General features: G+C 37.9%; 1 protein-coding gene across 3 annotated transcripts in view; it reads left to right on the top strand.

The window, feature by feature from the left end:
* The first annotated feature begins 303 nt into the window (after positions 1-303).
* The window catches only part of ENPP3 (ectonucleotide pyrophosphatase/phosphodiesterase 3), a 93,791-nt gene continuing 80,533 nt past the window's right edge, over positions 304-13,561 (top strand). For all 3 annotated transcript variants that reach the window (XM_047758591.1, XM_047758574.1, XM_047758583.1), the window contains exon 1: positions 304-664. The gene's annotated coding sequence lies outside the window, so the exon portion shown is untranslated. The remainder of the gene's footprint in view (positions 665-13,561) is intronic.

The raw sequence follows: 13,561 nt of genomic DNA, 5'->3' as shown, positions 1-13,561 counted from the left end.
CTGGTGATGGGGGTGGTGGAGGCCAAGTCCTCACGCTGTGCAGTGGTCCCACAGAGAAACCCACTCATTAATTAAAATCTGCTCAACCAGGGACCTGAAAAAGAACTGGCCATTTGATGATCTGAGCATCTTCGGTGTCCTAGTTTCCACTGGGAGACCCAAGACACATAAGAGAGAACTGAGGCCTCTCTGAGCTAGAACTGAAACAAGTGCTCAAGCAGCTTCACTGGCCCACAGCGCTTCAGTGTGCTCTCAAGCAGCACACTGGCCCACCCCACAATGTCATTAGTCTCAAATATAAAAACAAGGAGCACCAGGAAGCCAGCCTCCAACATCTCAGCCAGATTTACATACATACAAAACTGTTGCTTGCAAGTATCTACTTAAATGAGTATTAAAGGAAAAATTTTTTGCTCTGAAAATAGTCAAAATGGGCTCTTCTATTGCATATGCAGTGATTAGAGAAAGCTAGCTTGGAAGAAAGAAGTTCGGAATTCACAACTCTGGGCAGATATCCTTTCTTTGCCTTGACTGACATCCTCATCACTCTGGTACTTGAGGACCAACTCACCTGCTGATGGACTAGACCCGGTGGCTGCCACAGGGACCCTTTGGTCCCTGGTCTCCTCCTGACACGGATGACTGGCCAGAGTGCCCCGACAGGGTAAGGGACAAGAGACTTTGTTGACCTTTCCCCCTTCCCTCTCCCTTTTCTCTTTTCAAACTTGAGCTGGCCTCTTGTCCTCCTTTTGAAACATTTGAAGACTCAAGATACTTCCATTTACTCTTTTGGCATATACAGTTCAAAAAAGCAAGCTTGAGAAAATGTCTTTTCAGAATTCTGAACTTGAGGGAATAAGTCCTTCTAGGAGAACTTGCTTTTCTCACCCTGTGCCTTGAGACCTTGAGAAAAAACATGGGGAAAGAAGTCTTTTCAAAACATATTTATAAACTAGTGAGTTTTATTTGTAATAGCTGACTCATGACAAAGCTTAGGAAGTGAAGCTATGAGATCTCTGTGTCTGTCTATGAGTTGCATATGCATCATTTATGTCTAACTTTGGGATGATATTATCAAAAATTAAGTGTAAATGAGCCCTATTTAATTGGCTTCAAGGAAATTAAGTGCATAGATAAATTCTTAAAATACGAAAGGGAACTAACTGGCCAGAATTAATTTTAGACTCGTGACCTGGGAAATATTCAGTATAAAATTAATATCTTTTAGTAGAATTAAAGTTTGTTGAGCTAATTAATATAGACATGATTTTAGAGTTATCAACATTAAGTATAAGAACTTATTTTACCTAGGTTTAATAGAAGTCAATTGAGACACTGAGACATCAGTTATAAAACAGAGAAACTAAAGGTATTTAGGTCTATTAACCAGTATGTTTGGTACCTCCCTGAGATGTTCTCTATAAGAAAAACACATGTTTTTAGAAATTATAAAAGACAGTCCGTGATTGCTTTAGAAAAGTAGGATGTGTGTGTTCTCAATAAAGAAGGAATGAGGAAATGGAATTGCATTTTATTAAGGGAAAAGAAATAAGTCTCTTATATCTTGTTGTTTTGGTTGGGAAAATAAGGGACAGACACATATGGATACAGAGAGTGATGGAAAGTTTGTGGGAAGTGGACACTGAGGAAAGAATTTTGTGCATAGATGGGACTAAGTTTAGAATAAATTTAATTGAGTAAATTAATTCTAAAAGTAAGCTGGTGCAACAGACCAGGGCATGCAAAGACAAGGAAGGAATCGTCAAGCAAAAAAGTACAGCCTTGGGAAGGATCCTGGTTCGCTCTCAAGGGATACACATAAAAATATAGGCATCTCAGAGTTAGCAGTGGCACAGCGGAAACAAATCCGACTAGGAACCATGAGGTCTCCGGTTCAATCCCTGGCCTCACTCAGTGGGTTAAGGATCCAGTGTTGCTGTGAGCTGTGGTGTAGGTCGCAGATGCGGCTTGGATCCATCATTGCTGTGGCTGTGGCGTGAGCCGGCAGCTGTAACTCCGATTAGACCCCTAGCCTGGGAACCTCCCCATGCTGCAGACATAGGGAGGTTAAAAAGACAAAAGACCAAAGGAAAAAAAAAAAAAAAGCATCTCACATACCTAAGAGAAAAGTTATATTCCTTATGCTTCTTTTAGAAATAATACTTTAAAACTGGACAGCTTAGAGTCCTTCTTTGTCCTCCCTGGCTTAATTGCACCCTAAACACAATCACCCATAAGCTAAAGATTAGGCACCCTAAGCATAATTGCCTGTGGGTTAAAGATTATTAGCACATGATGTTTTTCAGGAACTTTCCTAGTTGGCTCTAATCTCTGATCGATGTGCCCTTTTCTCAAGTACTGTTATTCTGGGCAATAACCCAGAAAACCACCATCATGATAATGCCAAGATCTCTGACTTCAGATTTGATGACTAAGACTCCCGTGAAGAAGGAAGAATGTGTGTTTGTCCCAATCCTGATTCCTATCTGAAAACCTGTTTATCTCCTTTTTACAATAAAACTCCTCACTATTCTTTCCATTGGGGGCTACAGTCTTTAAAGCATTAGCCTGCTGTGGCACCCTTTGCCTGGCAAAGCAATAAAGCCATCTTTTTCTCCTTTACCCAAAAACTCTGTCTCTATTTCAATTAGGCACCGGCTGACAGAGGCTGAATTTCCGTAACATTATTTTCCCCATAAAACCATTTTCTCACATGTGCAGTGGGTTAAAGAATGTACATCTTGGATTAATGGCAGTTGGGCTACAATAGACACTGTAATTTTTGTTTTATCAGGTCTAAACTATATTTGCCTGGTGAAGTCAAAATTACCCCCTTTTGTGGCCATATCTGTTTCTTCTTCTATAATGGCAATTTCTTGAGCCTGTATAGTGAAATCTTCTATTGGGTTGGCAGGGTTAATGTCAAGCAGTGGCCATTCTCAAGGCTGGACAGGATGATTATTTAAAGCTGCCCATTTGGCTGCAGCATTAGGAAGCTATTTCTTTTAGCTTCCATAGTGTCCGATTTGGAATGCCCTGTTATTTCAGTAATTGCTAACTATTTTGGCAGTTGTATAACAATTAATGAATCTGCAGACTTTTTTTTTTTTTAATAGCTTGTCCTGAAGAGGTTAAAAATTTCATTGTTTTCATAGCATTCCAAAGTTCCATGCCATTCCAAAAGCATAGTGATTGTCAGTATCCATATTTGCTACCTGGCCTTTAGCTAGTTGACAAGCTAGAGTTAAGGCAATTCATTTGACTTGTTGTGCTAACTTTATTTCTGGTAAATAAATCTTTCAATTATGTCCACTGTGAATGTTATTGCATAACCAGTTCTGTGATGACTCTGCTCATCCCTTAAGCAGGAGGCATCTGTAAATCTAACTGGATAAGTCTTATCAGTTGGGCTTTCTTGTAAGTCAGCCCTGGGAGCAAGAAGATACTCTGTTAACAAAGTACAGTCATGGTTATTTTCTTCCTATGATGGTAGAAGCAAAGTTGCAAGATTAATGTTATTACATCCAACCAAGGTAGTATTAGGGGCAGAAAGCAACAATATTTCATTAAGAAGTAGCTGACTTCCAGAATTGTGCTGAGTGTGGTGAGAGTTTGGAAGAGACTCAACTGAGTGTGGGACATAAATAGTTAATGGAGACTATTCCTATTTCTATTCCTATTTCTTCAGTAACCTTGCATAAGAGTGCCATTTCTGAAATTACCCTCATACAAGGTGTGAAAGTCCTTTTGCCACTGAGTCTAATTTAGTTTTAGAGCACAAAAGCAAGTCATCTACAAGCATTTCTGTAAAAGCATCAGAGTAAGACACTGTAAATGACAAAAGACTTAGAAAGCATGGTTAAAGACTTGATTACCATGCAGTTGTCAAGGAAATTTGGCTATTTCTGTACAGACAACATTTCAAGATAATAACTAGAATTATGACTGTCAACATACCAGGACATTTCAAAGTTTGGGTATTTCATATAACTTCTAAAGCATTTGTATTAATAATATTTCTCAATACAATATAAATTGAGAAGATTTATTATTACTCACTTGATGGTGTTTCCCATGTAATTTAAGAAGTCTAATTAGTTTAATACCACTCTTTGGGATGTTAAGGGGCCTTCTGAAGCATCCCAAATTTAGCTGTGGGTCAAAAGAATTTCATTAATTTGATTTGAGAAACATTGTCAAAAATATCCAAAGATTTTATTTGATTTTATTTATTTATTTATTGTCTTTTTGCTATTTCTTTGGGCCGCTCCCATGGCATATGGAGGTTCCCAGGCTAGGGGTCGAATCAGAGCTGTAGCCACCAGCCTAGGCCAGAGCCACAGCAACGCAGGATCCGAGCCGCGTCTGTGACCTACACCACAGCTCATGGCAACGCCGGATCGTTAACCCACTGAGCAAGGGCAGGGACCGAACCCGCAACCTCATGGTTCCTAGTCGGATTCATTAACCACTGCGCCACGACAGGAACTCCAAAAATATCCAAAGATTTTAAACATTTGGCCAACTAGGATCATAAGTCACTGTGAAACGATACTATTTACATGACCAAAATGGAAAAAAAAAAAAATTTCAAAGGCAAGTGCAGAGAGTTACTGGTAAAGAAACTTTATAATCTGTTATCAAAAGCAAATCTCAAGAAAATGTCTTCTCACCAGAAAAAAAAAACCCAAATTCTAGTTTTACATGATTCACATTTGGTATTAGAATTCATTAATTTAATTAAATTCAATCTATTCTTAGTCTTGACCATGCATAAAACTAGCTTCTCAAGATTCCCTTTTTAAGATTAATTTCTGGAAAGGTATGTCATTTCATAGGACAATCTTTCAATAAAGTGCAAAATATATTTAATAGTTTCAAACATATTTAGTCTCTCTGAAATGAGATGAAAAACAGGTAAACATAGACTTCTTTGACAATTTATGTTTCAGTATTTTATCTTTTTAAAAATGATTTAGATATTCAGTACATTTCTGTAATTTAATTTAATTTAGCAGAACTCTAAAGTTTTGAGTTGCCAAAAATCTGGAGAAACTCTTTTTAGTAGACATTTTATAGAACATATTATTCTTAAAGAATTCGCCCAAAAGCTTTTATCCCATTTATATTTTATTTCTTAGGAAAATATCATCATGCCATTAATTACCTTATTGACAAAGTTATCATATTAACATAGATAATATGAGTATATTGACTTTCAGTTAACCAGGTTCGAAAAGAGTGTTATACTTTAGGTCGATGACTCTAAAGACATGCCTATATTAATTAAATCATCAATTTATATTTGTTTTTACTCATTAAAGATGAATCCTAGATCATGTGATCCTTTAAATTTTGGGGTTAATTTAAGTTGCATTTAGAAAAATTCAATTTTTCAGCACTTACTTTTTAGCCAGTTAAATAGACCTCTTTTACAAATTACTTTTGTTAACACCATCCAGGGATGGGGACATACCGCATTTGTAATGTACACAGCAGACATACATACATACATCAAGACAGACACAGAGATCTCATAATTTCCATGCTTGAGTTTTAAAAAACCTCATGTCTTTTAAAAATTTCCTTTCATGTTTAAGTTCTGATTGGATTGAGGCTGTAGTCTCAGATGACATGGGCTGTGTTTTCATTTCAAGGACATAGTAAGAGTTATAACTTCAGGCTTTCTCCTAGGAGTACAGCATTTTGCAAAGGTGTTTGGTCAAGCTGGCTTTCTCTAGAGTGTCAGCAGAGCTCCATCCTGGCCATTTAAGAGTTAAGTTGTTGCAAAGATTAGCTTCCTTCCAATTGTACATGAAGCCAGCCAGAGTTTCAGTGAGTGGCTGCCCATCCAGGAGCTGTTAGGACTCTGAGGCATAGTTTCCCACTATTAATTTGGTGGCCTAAGTCAGATTTGATCTGGACAGCTTTCTGAGGGCAGCACGATAGATCAAATGTCTGCTGCTTCTATCTCCCCAAAGAGCTTGGGTTTGTTGGACTCTGTCAGGAGTCTTGGTTCCTCCCTCCAGTAGTCTAAAACTACCATGGGTTCTCAGGACACTAGGTGATCAGCCTTTATAATGCCAGCTGGCTAGCAGAATTTACTTCATGATTCTAGTGGGATTCTCTGTGAGCTAAGAACTGAGCCTCAGACACCTCCCCTAGGTTCTTAGTCACCTAAGAACACCTCATGGCTAGAAGGAACAAATGTTCCTTCAGCCTCTCCTTTCACTAGCAGTTTATTCAGACTTTCCAATATAAACCAAAATTTAAAAAAGATGACCAAGCCCATTCGCTCCAGATATCTCCCTAGATCCCTACCTAGGTAAGCTACTGGAATCCTCTTAAGACTCCAAATCCCAAGACAAACAGCTGAAGTAAAATTCAGGAAATAATTTAAAGCAGTGATGTCCAGATATCAGGAGAACTCACTGAAGCACAGGAGGAATTCTGAGAAGCAGGTGGGGTTCAAGGGCTGGGGCTGGCGCCAAGTATTAGTTCAGGGTGGATGCCAGGAATGTTCTGATGGATGTCTCTGATATTCTACCAACTATGCCAAGGAAAAAGTTGACCAAAATTCAATTAAATCTCAAGTTGAGAAACAAAGGGAATTTTATTCAAGCCAAACTGAGGATTACAACCTGGGAAGCTCTGAGAACTCTTCTGCTTGTTAGAAGTCGAAGGCACGGTCATATACATTTTCAAGACAAAGGGTCATACATCAAAATGACATTGTGATATTTTATAGAAAGTTCACCAAGGATACATAGTCCAGATAAAGTAAATATAAAAGTGAGCCGCCAGTTGCTATGACCTCCCACCCCCACACTAGAGTTGGGAAAGAATGTAATTCTTTAAAAAGTCGCATTGCTAGTGTAAGAAGAAAGAAAAAAAAAATTGGTCTTCACAGTTGGGCAGGCACTCCCATCTTTGAGGAGCTCGGGTTAATGTGTAATGCAGATGCACACTACACATTAGGGAGAGAGGAGGCCCAAGCAGACACACAGAAAGAATTTTATGTTTAGTTTTTTCTTATGCCTTAAAATATACATTTTATCCATCAAAAGGATAAAAAATATTTTTGCCTACAGTAGGCAGAATATTGAGTACCTCCCCCCCACAAATATCTATGTCCTAATCCCCAGGACTTGAAAATATGTTAGATTACATGGCAAAGGGAAATTGAATTTGCAAAATGGAATTAAGATTGCTAATCCACTGACCCTAAAATAAGATTATCCGGGTAGGTCCGGTGTAATCCAAAAGCCCTTAACAGTGGAAGAGGGGAATCAGAAGGAGATCTGACTAAGGGAAAATGGTCAGCAAGATGCAAAGTTTCCACCCTGGAGGATGGAGGGTGGGAATCACAAGGAATGTAGGAGGCTCCTAGAAGCTGGAAATAAAAGCAATAAAACTAATTCTCCCTCAGAGGTTCCAGAAAGGAATTCAGCTCACCTGAGTTCTTGATTTTCGCTTAGTGAGACTTAAACTTTAAACCAAGGGAACTGTGAAATGATAATTTGTGTTGTTTTAAGCCACTAAGTTTGTGGTAATGTATTAACACCAGCCACAGAAAACTAATAAACATGCTTAAGTAACAATATTGGCTACCTGAGAGGGATGGGAGAGATTATTTGACTTGTTATACTATTTATTATAAAGTAATAGTTTAAAAAAAGAGTAGAGCCATTTTTACACTTCTTCCCTTTACTTTTGAGGTTGAAGACATCAACATGTGTGTTCTTTAAATACCTCAACCGAAACCTAGCTTGTCATCTTTCCAGAAAACTAACCTCCCCTCCTGATGCCCTTTTCTCTACTAATGGCCCCGCACTTGTCTTGGTCACCTGGGTCTGGAATCTTTCTTTAATCTCAGCCTTCATATTTCTAACCCAACGTATGTTATCCATTTCCACTGCCTTCTTCGGACTTGTAACCTCTCACTGGGACTGTGACAGCTACACCTTCCTGGCCTCTCTGACTTCATCTCTCCCCATTTGGGCCATTGTGCTCTCAAGAACCAGGAAAATATTCCTAAAATAGGTCTTTTATCATTATACTCTCTGACTCTATTTATGGCTTTTTTATTTAATTTTATTTTTTATTGAGGTGTAGTTGATTTACAATGTTAGTTTCAGGTGTACAGCAAAGGGACATATATATATATATATATATATATATATATATATATATGTATGTATCATGTATATTCTTCAGATTCTTTTCCTTTATTGGCTATTACAAAATGTTGAGTATAATTCCCTGTACTATACCATAGGTCCTTGTATTGTTGTCTATTTTATATATGGTAGTGTATATATGTTAATCCCAAACTCCTCATTTATCCTTCTACCCCTGCTTCTCCTTTGGTAACCATAAGTTTGTCTTCAAAGTCTGTGAGTCTGTTTCTGTTTTGTAAATAAGTTCATTTTTATCTTTTTTTTTTTTTAAGATTCCACATATAAGTGATATCATATGATGTCTGTCCTACTTCACTTAGTATGATCATCTCTGGGTCCATCCATGTTGCTACAAATGGCAATTTCATTCTTTTTTATGGCTGGGTAATATTCCATTGTGTATATATATCACATCTAGTTTATCCATTCCTCTACCAATGGACACTTAGGTTGCTTCCATGACTTGGCTATTGTCAGTAGGACTGTATTGAACATTGGGGCACATGTATCTTTTTGAATTATGGTTTTCTCCAGATATATGCCCAGAAGTGAAATTCCAGGTGCATATGGTAGCTCTACTTTTAGTTGTTTAAAGAAACTTCATACTGTTTTCCATAGTGGCTGTACCAATTTACATTCCCACCAACAATACAGGAGAGTTCCTTTTTCTCCTCACCATGTTACTCTCTGACTCTATATTCAGCCTTATGCTTTCATTTGCTACAGATTCATGTTTCAGTTTCTTTAATTCTAGCCTCTTCATTTCTTCTTTCTCCACAAAGTGTCTTTTGACTCAAAATTTATTTTTTCTTTTAACCATACCACACAAATTTTACAGACTGAAGAATTCTGATTTTTACAATCTATTCTGCCATATAAAACTGTCCCAGATCATCTTACTTGTGTATAGAATTTTTGATTCAAATAGTACTTTAGCCCATACCAACAGTGTTCATTGTGTTGTCCAGAATTTAAAACTTTAGTTTTTTAGTAACTCACTGTAAAAGAAATTGATAATACTGTTAATATAATAATTAATTTCTTTTTCTCCTATAAAATTTCAAATAAAATATGTAAATGTAAAAAGATGACTAATTCTTATACATTGATAATAGGTCAATAAAAAGATGACTACTTCTCCAAAGCTCATATTTTGGTAGTATCAGTTCCCAAACACCTCCCCACCTTCAACTCTCACTCCCCAGAAGTAACCACTTTCAATTTTATTTGTAAATAACATGCTTTCTCATGTCATTTCTTGCTCTCCCAGTTTTAGGTACTATGTGTTGACATACCACGAAAGATGAGTAGTTAGTGTTCCTGAATACCCCTCACATTTCCTCCATCTTCATCTTACCCATGTATCAGAATTTATCGGTTAGACTACAGACTTTCGTGTTGTTCTGACTCAATATCTATTATTTACACTTTATTATTTACACAATGCAATACAGTTAATTGTGATTATATTTTCCTTTTCTATACAATTTTTGTTTTGCTTTGGGGGTTAGTAATTGCACATGTTTTTGATTCGCTTAGTTTTGAAGGTACCAATGACTAATTTGTCCAGAAATCTCTACCTGAGATATCAATCTCCTCTCAGCAAGTTCAGACACATAAAGTGGATACCAACTTCATCTTCCTCTTAGGGACATCCTTCTTGGAACTTCTGCCCTTCTCTGCCAGTCTGGATTGACAGATCTCTAAGCCTGTTTCCTGGCTACTGTCCAGTGCTAGTGTCTCTCTCTTACAAACATCTTTTGTTTGCTCAACTTACTCTTTTATTTGAAAATGGACGTTAACATATCCTCCATTAATTTCCTCAGAAAGACTATTTCTTTTCCCCCAACTTTATTTTGAAAAAAATTCAAACTGAGAGAAAAACTCAGGAATTTTAGAATCATCATACATATTTTAAATGTTTTTACCACACTTGCTGTTTCTCTCTGTCTCTTCCTTTCCTCTCTATCAATCTATTGTCTGTATATGAACTGTTTGAGAATTATTTGTAGACATCCTAGTTCACCCCTAAATACTTCATTGTGTCCTTCTGAAAGTCATGCATGTAGGACCTGATTTTCATTACCACAGTATACTTAGCAGATCAGGAGATTTCACATCAATACAATACTATTATCTAAAATACATCCATACTCACTGTTCCTCATTTCTCCCAATAATGTCCTTCACTTATTATTTTTTTCTTCCCCCAGGATCCAATTAAGGATCTTGCTTTGCGTTTAGTTATTAGGTTTCTGTGATCTCCTTTACTTGGAACAGTTATGAACCTGTTTCCCCCTCCCCTTTCATAAAATTGACATTTTTGAAGGTTGCAGGCCAGTTGTTTTGCAGAGTACCCCTCAATTTGGATTTGTCTCATTTCTCATGATTATGTTCAAGCTAAACATGTTTTGTTTTCTGTAGGTGTGTCATTGTATCCTTAAAAGTATTGTTTCTTAGAAAGTTTAGCTCTTTGCCTTTGAGACTCTGATGTAAGCTATACAGAAAACAAATACATGCATGTGCATATACCTACTTATATACACAATAAAGTTTGTGCATAATTTCCAGAGATCTGCAGACCTTCTCTTTAATCCTAGCCATGCAAGTTCGTGACAACTCGGCAAAATCTCTTCTGTAAATAGAATTGGTGTGGGTGATGAGATTCATGTTCTCACTACTCAGCAAGAGTGCTTGAGTTAATTTTTTTTTTTTTGTCTTTTGTTGTTGTTATTGTTGTTGTTGTTGTTGTTGTTGTTGCTATTTCTTGGGCCGCTCCCGCGGCATATGGAGGTTCCCAGGCTAGGGGTCGAATCGGAGCTGTAGCCTACGCCAGAGCCACAGCAACGCGGGATCCGAGCTGTGTCTGCAACCTACACCACAGCTCACGGCAACGCCGGATCTTAACCCACTGAGCAAGGGCAGGGACCGAACCCGCAACCTCATGGTTCCTAGTCAGATTCGTTAACCACTGCACCACGACGGGAACTCCCCTTGAGTTAATTTTTAAGTCACATAATGTTTATTAGGAAACTTAATGCTAGAGTTCCCTTATGCCCTAGTGGTTAAGGATTTGGCATTGTCACTGCCATGGCTCAGGTTTGATCCTTGGCCAAGGACCTTCAGAATGTCTCTATATTCGAAACAGTGACTTTGAAGATGTAATTAAGTTAAAATGAAACCCTTAGGGTGGGTCCTGATCCAAAATGGCTGGTGTCCTTATAAGAAGAGAAGATAATAATGCAAAGACACCAGGCAGGTGCGTGCATAGACAGCCATGTGAACATGGCCATCTGCTGCTAGTTAAGGATAGAGGCTTTAGAAAAATGCAGCTCTGCTGACAACTTGATCTTAAACTTCTAGTCTCCAAAATTGTGATAAAATAAATTTCTTTTTTTAATGTCACTCAGTCTGGGGCACCTTGTTATGATAGCCTTAGTGAATGAATACAGGCACCTTTCTAAATCCCCTGAAGAAAAGTTTATTGTTTCCTCCTCTATTCCCCTGGTATTTCATTAACCACACTAGTGTAACTAGTGTATAGTACATGTCACACTATATTATGGTTTAAATGTTTATTCTATCAGACTGAAGCTCTTTAGAATAGATACAGAAACAGAACATTCTTGCATCTCCTAACACCTTGCATAAAATTTGGGGCTTGGTGATACTCAATTATTACTGTTACTCTGGATTGAATGAAAGCACCCAAAGTGGCATTATTTATTTCATGGGTGAGGCTTCCTTTGAGGTAATAGCTATTTTTGAAATGCTTGGTGTAGAGAAATATTTGGATTACATATCTATAGGGTTATAATTTGTTTCACTAGACATTTGTGAAGTAGACTTAGACCTCTAAGGTTATTTCTGGAACCATTAAATAATTTACTCAGCAAGTGTTCATTGAATATCTTCTAGGGTGGAGTTCCCATTGTGGGTCAGTGGTAATGAACCAAACTAGTATCCATGAAGATACAGGTTCGATCCCCGGCCCCACTCAGTGGGTTAAGGATCTGGCATTGCCATGAGTGTGGTGTGGCTCAAGCTGGCATTGCTATGTGAGCAGATGTGGCTGGAATGTGGCATTGCTATGTGAGCAGATGTGGCTGGAATCTGGCATTGCTATGGCTGTGGTGTAGGCCGGTAGCTGCAGCTCCATATTGACCCCTAGCCTAGGAACTTCCATATGCTGTGGATGTGGCCCTAAAAAGCTGGGGGGGGGGAATGTCTTCTAGGTGTTGGTTGGTCATTGTACTAGACAAAATGGAACAAAATGGCAGTCCTAAACTAATGTAGTCTCTGCCCCAATGGAGCTGACATGCCAGAAGGGTTTCAAGTTTTCAGAAAGTCACCCAGTTCCCATAAGGGTTTAAAGAAGTGGAGTGAACTCACAGCCTGAATCTTTATGGATGGCACTTGTGGGGCTGCTCACCCAAGTGTTGATGAACTCATGTAGCATGATGGGACTCTTGTTTGAGGATGTCTCTTCTGGAGATGTCTCTAGAATTTGAGTCCTGAATGAGACCCCCTTGAAAACACCAAATAGAGGAAGATCATAGTAAAACGGGCTTTTTTTTGTAAATATGATTATATATGAATTTTGAAATGGAAAAGAGCAGGCTTGTGGAATTCTAACACTTGTAGGCAGATTTCCACACTTGAGGCAAAGAAAGAAATAATCCTTCAGGCTCCAGACACAACCTTAGAAATATGATTGTTCAGTAGAAAATAATTGCAGTGCCATGGGTGGCATCAAATCAGGTTCTAACTTTTTGAATCATCAGAGGTGGTAGTCAATGTTTCAAGGGATAAGCTGGAGCAGATTTCTCTGGTTAAGTCTATTAGTGCCAGCCTTTGAAACTTGGAAGAATCAAGAGATAGATTCAAAACCTACAATACTTCAGAGGGCCAATTAGTGAATATTGTAAGCTTTGTGGGCCAAGAGGCATAACCAAAGATATTATGTAGATATATGTACGAAATCAAAGAAGTGTGTACTTATATAGCAAAAGAGGAAACACATTTCACACATTTTTATTGATAGAATTAAAAATATAATAGTAGAGTTTGTTTCCCCACCCCCAGGGTTGGGAGATAACATTTTGTTTAATTGAGGTTAAAAATTATTGGTACCCATCTCCAAGCTGATTATAAATGTTCATCTGTGCTGATTGGTAATGAGATTTTATGTATTTCATCTTGGAAAACGTTTGTTCATACACATAGGTACACGAATACTGATGTCAATTCATGAACTGTGATTTCAGAAAATTTTCCAGAATTCTGTAGACACAGGAACCTTGTAGAGTGTAAAAAAAAATATGTATGATTGGTAAGGGATGTAATGGTATCTGCTTTTCAGAGCACAAGTGTACAGAACA

Source organism: Phacochoerus africanus, chromosome 2 (genome assembly GCF_016906955.1).
Source record: "Phacochoerus africanus isolate WHEZ1 chromosome 2, ROS_Pafr_v1, whole genome shotgun sequence".
In the NCBI taxonomy this organism is placed as follows: Eukaryota; Metazoa; Chordata; class Mammalia; order Artiodactyla; family Suidae; genus Phacochoerus; species Phacochoerus africanus.
The sequence above is the reverse complement of the archived record's forward strand: the minus strand, read 5'-3'. Positions and strand labels throughout refer to the sequence as shown.